Below are 9,496 nucleotides of genomic sequence, written 5' to 3' on the forward strand. Positions count from 1 at the left end.
TCTCTCTCTCTCTCTCTCTCTCTCTCTCTCTCTCTCTCTCTCTCTCTCTCTCTCTCTCGTTTTATTTCGTGTAGTAACGAGATATCCTCGTAATCAACTTCCTCCATCATCATGAATTCTCTATAATGTTTTTTTTTTTGGGATCATCAAAACTGAAACTGAATCCAATCGAAGATCTCGATTCGTTGAATATTGGATGGAAGTTGGCATTGATTGATCGAAGATTTTGAAAATTGAATGGATAATTTAGGATATAATGAAAAAATTGTATGATTTTTTTTTCTTTTAGTAGTGAATTTTTTTTTTTAGTTGGCAATTTGGTAATTTGCAAAAGATTTTATTAAAATTAATATGAGTGTCGTAGGAATTTTTAATTTTTAATTTTTCGTCTTTTTTTTGTTTTTAATTCTTATTTTTTAATTCTTATTTTTTATTCTATTTAATTGTAATTTATTTTCTTCATAGTTTTATAGATTTATTGATATTTTAAGACAATTATATGAAATAATGTAATGATATAAATGAACAATATAAATGAACAAATTAGAAATATTTGCGAAATGGAAGTTTCTTTTTTAATCTGTATTCCAAATTTAATTCCAAATTTTTCATCAAAAATTACGTTTATATTGAAAGAATTATTATTTAAAAAAAAAATGAAAATTAAATCATTGTAATGATTATTATTATTAAATCATTATTTATATTCATAAAAATATTTTTCTACGATTAATGGTATTCTTATTGATATAGAATTTTAGAAATATTTTTTAATATTGTTAAGATCACATAATATTGTCAAATACATAGTAAATCAAAGAAATTCAAAATTTGAAATGTTTTTTTAAATCAAAAGTGAAATTTCAGCCATTACATAATTTTCTTTGCAGAGAAACACACGATTGCAATTAAAATCGGACTCTTTTTATGTAAAATAAAAAAATAAATTTAATCGAAGTAAATATGTTTAGAAATAAATTCCAAAATTTTATTAATCTAAGAAATAAAATTACAGTTGATATATTTAACAAATTTTCATTTATTTAAATTTAGAAAAACAACATATTCAGACTTATAAAAAAAAGTGAATTTTAAACAATCTTAAAAAATTCCATCATAGAAAAATATCTTCATATTTCGTGATAAAATGAAACCCAAATGAAATAACAAATGTCAAAAATTTTATTGTTCAAATGTATTGCTATTTAAACAGCACGGAGAATAAAAAAAAAGAAATAAAAATATTATTCAAACAAAACTTTATCCCGATTACTTAGAACATTACCCAATCCTGAATGAAACGTCGTGTTTAAAATATACTCTCGTTCCATATCCATCGTTTAAACTGAATTCGAACGATCGTTTAGTTAAGGGATGAAAAACGGTCCCTCAAAGCCGTTGGCAGTTTAAAGTGCGCCATCGCAAACTAAATCTTCTTGAAACGCAATATCTTCGCTCGTTGTTCGCAAGATGTACGGCCTTTCGGATCAAGCGACACGTATTGCGCGCGTGGCCGCACCTGCGCTCGCGCGCCACGTCTCGAGCTCGCGAAAATGCATAACTCTCAATTTGCACGTCGAGCGAGCGAGAAGCGTAGCCTATGCCCGATATTACTTGCTTCTTCCATCGATATCCAGAAGCCGCTTTAAATGTAAAATGTACCGAATCGAGATACGGTCCAAAGCTCTGCTTGGTGATATTCAAGGCGGATCGACGCGCTTTTCACCGGTCGAATACTGCATGGAAATCTTCTCAAACAAAATTTTAGAAATCGTAGAGTAGTATGATAAAAGTTGGATAACTTGGGATTGAAGTTGTGCACTTGTGATACGGTTTGACTGTAAAATTTGAATCGTGGTTTATTTTGTTGATTCAAAAGATCACATTTCAACTTTAGCATGTCAAAATATCAAATAATTTCTAGTGATTATTGCTTTTATATATTATATATTATATATATTAACTCATGCGATGACTATACAATAAATTTTATTGGATAAGTGGGCAAAATTCGAAGCACTAATTTGAGTGCTTATGAAATAAAATTGAAATTTGATCGTTACAACATTAAGTCCTTTTTGTCAAATATAGAAACTCATATTGGGATATAGTAAATATTGGATAAATATATAAAAAATATGGAATTCTCTTTATATTTTGTCAAATGTAGAATAAAATAAAAAAAGATTAAGAAAATGAATATTTAATGAAGAGTCAAAATTGAAGTCCAAATTATGTACTTATAAAATAGTATTTTATATCTAATCGCTTTTCATGACATAGTAAAAAATATTGGATAAATGGAATGCACTTATAAAATATTGAAATATAATTTTTGTGTGTCTCGATTAAAGTTTAAAATTCCCTTTATATTTTATCAAATGTAGAAAAAAAATGAAAGAAATTGAGAATCAAAATAAACATTTAAATGTTAAATACATAATCAAAAATTGGAATTCAAAACATGCACTTATGAAGTAATTATACGAATTTCAATCCTTATGCCATTCGTCTATAAGTCTTTGTATTTTTTTCAAACTTAGAAATATGTACAATAAATATTGGATAAGTGATTAATTGTGCATTTATGAAAATAAATAATAGTATTGAAATATAATCTATATATATCTCTTTTTATATTTTATATTTTTATATTTTATATTTTAGCAAATGAAGAAAAAAAAATCAAAATGAGCATACAATCAACCAAAGCCTCTCTTTATATTTTATAAGATAGAAAAGATGAACAGTAAATAAAAAAAAAAAAGAAGTATAATTATATAATCATCAAGAGTTTCAAGTTTCAAAAAGTTACTATACAAACTAAACCAAGATATTACTAAGTCTCCCTAGTGATTTTTCCTTAATATTTATTATTTTATATGTACCTTCTTTAAAATCTTTACATTGCACATTTTTATTATTAAATATTCTCCAACGTTAAACGATTCAACAAAATAAAAATTGTATTAAAAAATTATTAAAAAAAACAAAAAAATAATACTCAATCTGCAAGGGTTCCCTAGGGTTCCCTTATCTTACTATAAGTATCGAGCGTTTCACGAGACGATTTCACTCGATTAAATTACAAGAGAAAAGCTCGAAAGTTTAACGCACGAACCAATTTAAAGTGAAAAACGCGACGATTTGTTACCGAACAACAACAACAACAAACGTTTTCCTTTATCAAAGATGTAATTGAAATTTAAGGTATCCCGTTCATGTACTTTACGACATCCCCAAGTTCACATAATTGAAACAGACCCGAGATACAATACACTAGTGAAAGAGGGCGCTAGAACTCCCCTTCTCGCTCCCTCCCTCTCTCTCTCTCTCTCTCTCTCTCTTTCTCTCCCCTCCTTCTCCCGACTTCCAAGTATAAGACACAGAGAGAATTTCGAAGCAGACCCGGCTTTAAGGTTCGCAAAGTTTCGGACTTGAGAATTTAAGACGTTCGGTTAACAATGATTTTCGGTCGCACACAACGTGCCGCTCTCGTCCAAACTCTTCAACCGGTAAAGCCCCCTTTGTCCCTATCTTTATTCCGCGCCCCTCTATTTCTCGACAAGATTCGTGGAAGTTTAAGAAATATCTCTCGGCAACGACCTGGAAAATTCAATCGTTTCGATCGTGTCAGTTTTACGTGATAAATCCGTGCGTCTGCCGGATGTTGGATGTGATGATACAACATACGAATGTAAAAGGTGATTTTGTAGGTATGGAAATAAGACGAGAAGGGAGGGATAATGGTTGTTCGTTTAATGTTTCGTTTTTTGAAAAAAAAAAAAAGAAAAAATTGGATTTGAAAATTTGTCAAATCCAGGAAATGTATTCGTTTTAATTGAGGAACAGTTGGCATAAAAATAAATCGTGATTTTTCTGTATTGGTTATTACTTTATTTAAATTTTGTGTAAATAAAAAAATGTGAAATTCTACAATTTTTAAATATGATAATTATATGATAATTAAGAGAATTTTGGAAAATTAGGAATAGATGATGATAATAAATTCAAGATCAAAAGTTTGTTGAATTTGAAATATACAAACTTCTTATATCAAAACAAACTATAATTCTTGTGAACAAAAATTAAAAACTAAATACTTTCAAAAAGTTTCAAATCGTCGTTAAATTTAAAATCATTTACTCTATCGCTATTACGAATCCTCTGACCATCTGCTTTGGAAATGAAAAAGTCAAAGTTTCAATTTGCATCACGATTTTAAAATTTCATTTTATATTTCCGTTCACCTTTATTAACGTCCCTCCTTGAAAAAAGGAGAAACACGTTTTTCCTTTAATCCCGGATTGCCTTCGATTTAATTCCTGTCGTATTTCCAAGGGGACAGTGGAAAAGAGGAAAAAAGACTGACGTCGTCGAGTGTTTCATGAAATCATCGGGATTCTTATTCTTATATTCTCTGCGGCGAATATATAGTCACTCGTAGAAACGGCAATCTCGTCCTCGATTTAAACGATTTTCAGGGGAACCGGATACGATTAATAGCGCGGAGCTGGTCGCGATTAAGATCGAGCGAACCAGTCGAGCTTAAATTTAACTATCGATCGTGGATAACTACATCCGTTTCCCCTTGATTCGCTCCTTCCTCCTCCGCGTGTTCTTTCGTTGTTATCCACTGAACAACGCGAACGAATTCTTTATAGAAGAAAGTGATTTGCGTCAGCAACTTCGAACGGAAAAAGTGAAAATGTAAAATTATCGTTAGATTATCCTGATGATATAAATAATTTTTTATATATGGATAACAAAAGTTTTGGGAAGTACTTTTCTTCGAGTTTTTTTATTATATTTATATAATTATCGAAAGAAAGAATTTTCTAATGGAATCGAATGCGATTATTGGAATAGTGATTCTAAATTTTCAATCGATATTATATTTTTTTACTTATTGGCAAAATTTTAAAAATTGTCGTTTGATAAAAGTTGAATTCAAAAGAAATTTAATTTTATTTCTGTTTTATTTATGAACAACAGCTAATATTATAAATATGTTTATATAAGCTGCAAATATATAAAAAATTAAATTTATTTGATGTAATTTTTGATTAATTTACTTTTATTAATTACAATTTAACGATAGTTTTAATTAACGATAGTTTTAATTTATATATTTAAGTTCTTGTAAAATTGAGATTACAAAATATTTAACATTCATTTTACATTCATGTATAATGTATTTATTATAAAATTTAAATTGATTATCAATAAATTAAATACATTTTTTAAATTGTTCTAGATATACAAAAAATTGCAAGAAAACTTTTTTCAGAAAAGTATTTCAAATGTCAAAGAAAATGCAATATACATATATATCTCAAAATATAATAAACAAATAAAAACATACATCATAATATATTTATCTTGTTTTTTATCACATCCATAAATCAATTGATTTAACGATAAATTAATCATCCAAAGAAATAAATAAAAAAAACAAATGAAAATAAAATAAAAAAAGAATATATTAAGCATATCAAAAGAAAATTTAAATATTAGTGTAATTCTAGATAAATAAAATTTTAACTTTATATGTTATATATTATATTTACATCTAACAGTGTTACACTTATTTTCATTTCATTTTCATTTCACATTTCAGGAATAAAGCAATTAAAATTATACATGCTATCTTAAAAATGTATAATAAAAATAAATAATAACCTTTAATCATAGATAGCAATTAAATTATTGATGTTTCAAAATTCTCAATACTTTTCGATCCGAAAACCTTTTTTTTTACTCTCAGTTTCCGCAGATTCCAGGTTATAGAGGATAATATTGGCTAATGGCTCGCAAATCGTACCGCGTTCCCTTTAATTTCCATAATCCATAAGCGACGAGAAAGGGGTAGAGGATAGGGGGAGAGGAGTGGGGAGCAATTCGATGGGATTAAAGAAAATAATTTCCGCGTGCTGGTTAGAGGGAATTCCGTGATGCAATTTCATGAAAGACGTTATCGCTTTTCCAATGGAACGTGACGATATCTTCGAGCTTTCTCCACGTTCTGTCATCGACACCTTTCGAAGATGGAACGAGACAAACTGGCGGATACGTGGAGGTATCGAAATTACAACGACGGCCTGCATCTTGTACTAATGAAACGAATAATAATCGATACGAAACAATATTTCTTTATTAATCTTTTTTTTTTTTTTTTTTTTGAATCACGATTGACTTTGTAATAATTACAGATATCTATCTAACGTCTCCAAATTTTATGTATAAACATCTCAGTTGGTAACACTGAAAATTCTATGCAATTATGTTTTCAATTACAAAATATACATTCTTGATCGTAAAAAAGAAACATATCTTTGAATATTATTGACGATTAATTTCATTATATGAAAATTAATGAAATAATAATTAAATTGAAAAAGGTAATGGGTCTATTAGATCTGATGTATGCATTAATGTGCAATTTAATTCACACATATTATGCTTTATGAAATTAATATTTGATTCTGAGTAGCAAAAAAAATACAAAAATTGGTATATAAAAATATCGATTGAGGCTTATTCATTAAGTTACAAGTAATTGAAAATTGTATTAGACGAAACGAGAAGATAGAATAAGATAATGTATCTTATCTATCTTCATCGCACTATCCATTCGCTCTCTTTTTATCTCGCTTCATTTAATCTATTTTTAATGCAAATTTAAGTGGTTTGAATAGAAAAAAATAAGCCTCAGACAATATTTGTTTGTGCTAAGTTTTGTTTAAATTTTTAGAATAGATCCTTTAAAAAGAATCTTTATTATTTCACGAATATATTATTGTGAAAGAAAAAAATCATTTCTATTTTCTTTCAATAATGTAAAAAATCAATTTTATAACATTAATAGAACAAAACATTAAAATAAATAAAATCGACAATTAAAAATAATAATTGCGACTATTTTGAGGAAAAAATAATTACAAAATTTTTACTTAAATGAATGTGGAATTTATATAATTATTATGTCAGTGTAATGATTATAAAAGAATTTTTTTCGTTATTAAGAATCGAACAGATATAAATATTACAAATATAATAAAATACAAATTATATGATAACACATGGCAATTATATTATATATTAAAAATTTTATCAAAGAATATAATCTATCAAAAATTAAAAATAACAATATATCTTTATATTCTTTTCCAAAAACAGAAAGAAAAAAAAACAAAAATTGTCGAACTTCATTTCTTTGTGTTATATGTGTGTTATATGTGTTATTAATTTCATTTATAAGATGCAAAATCATATTTTCTTTCTCGTTCACTCGCATCATGTATCTTCCTTTTTTTCAGGAAAATAAGATCCGAACGATAATTAATCTCGGTTGAAACGCGCGTTCCTTTATTGGACTTAATTGGGAGTGCAACGCGATCAGCTTTTTTTCGAAGGACGATTAGTTTTATCAGTGGCGACGATAACTATTCCCGCGTTTCGATGGCTTAATTAACGCGACGAGGGGTGCAGCGCCGGTAATTTTATTCCTCGTTAATGAATTTTTCGAATGAACGCGACAAGCCGAGTAGTGATTAATCTCATTAAGCGATTCACCTTGCGCCACCCTTGTTGATTGCAGGGCAATCGTTGTATTGTCGTATAGCTCCAGCTTAATTAACAACCCTATCGTATCGTGATCGAGATTTCGGTGATTATTACCAGATTGATTATTCCATCATGGAAACGCTTGTCTTGCTACTTTAAAGAGGATATCATCATCTGTCCGCATCTTCTTATCAGCTAATACATCCATTTTTTTTATTTTTAATCAAGATATGATTGATTTTATATTATTTTACATTATTTGAATAATTTTCAATTTTTCTTCTATTTATTTATATTTTCAATTTTTCATGTATTTATTTATATTTTGAGAATAAAGACGAATCGATTTTTGTAATATATAGGGTGTTATATTAGATCAAATTCTACTTTTCTAGAGATTTTTAAAAATAAAAACAAATGTAAAAATTAATATAGAAAAATGTCGATAATACATATTTCAAAACATAAAAAATATATACTTTAAACTTTTCATAAATTATTACGTATAATTTAAAATTGTCTTTCTTGAAACGTATTATTGAATATTTTCCATTCAGCAAATAATCTAGCTTTCCAAACCTTTTCGAGAACTTTTATTATTTAATAAAATATTTTTTTCATTATTCATTAAAGTGCAATAATTTGAAATATTTTTAATACATTAAATATCTCATTTTATTACACAAAAAATATCGGTTTACTATCTGAAATCAACTTTCTCTCAACGCAACATCTCTTTCTCCACCATGCCTCTCAAAGATCGATAATTGCCGCAGGTGTTCAGACAAAGTGGTTTTGTTGTATAAGAGGCATCAGCCAAGTAATCGGGCAGGCCAATAAAGATTCTCCAATCGAAGCGTCTCGATATCTCGCGGCATCTGATTTCTCAACCTCTCCCCATTCCCCAGAGGCGTTTTTCTATCCCTTCGAGCTATCCTCGCCACCCCTTTCGTCGAACGGAGGCGAACGAGACACGATTTATTTCCCACTGTCCTTACCGCCAACGCGTGATTCCAAAGCCGCGACACGAGAGAGCGAGAGATACTTCCTGTCCGCTAGCCAATATCGACCGGGTAAATACACTCCCCCTAGCTGCACGGTACATTGCACCTCCGCGGAACAAGTATTTCACCCGCCCGCCACCAGACCAAGAAACAAACACGTCTACACATCCTTGCGGCAAGCGGATGGTTGTCACGAACGTCGATGGATCCGACGTGAGAGCGTAAATATTTCTTCAATATTTATAGATGCGCCATAATTTTGACAATCTGATTTGTGAAGTTTCAGTTTTAAAAAAGTTTCTGGAAACGAACGATTTCGAAATTCGTTTTCGTCGAAATTCGAAAACAAAATCGAGAAGTTTAATAATGGATTGGAAATAATATTCAGAGAAATGTTGATATTTTGATTAAAAAAAGTTGTTAAATAGAGTCTGTTGAGGAAGGGAAAATAAGTTGGTGATTTTGTGACAGATTTGCTCATAAAAATGTATATATGAAACACCTAACCTGATTCGCTGGTGATGATTTTCTGATAGATATGTTTATATGGATAACTTAATCACCGATCTAATTTAAATATGGAAATTGCGGATATTTAGATAAATGTTATTTCAATTCGAGATGAAATTAGAGATTGCATGCACCTAACCTGATTCGCTGGTGATTTTCTGATAGATATGTTTATATGGATAACTTAATCACCGATCTAATTTAAATATGAAAATTGCAGATATTTAGATAAATGTTATTTCAATTCGAGATGAAATCAGAGAATGCATGGAGGAAGATAAATATACTAGTGATTTAATAATCGATATACTTAAACTTAACCTAATCTAACTATCAATCGACTTAATTTTTAATTGTAAGAAATTGTAAATATTCAAACAAGATAAATTAATGATTTTGTAGTACATTTATAAATA

The sequence above is a fragment of the Apis laboriosa genome, unplaced genomic scaffold (genome assembly GCF_014066325.1).
Source record: "Apis laboriosa isolate Shangri-la unplaced genomic scaffold, ASM1406632v1 scaffold14_cov150, whole genome shotgun sequence".
Classification (NCBI taxonomy): Eukaryota; Metazoa; Arthropoda; class Insecta; order Hymenoptera; family Apidae; genus Apis; species Apis laboriosa.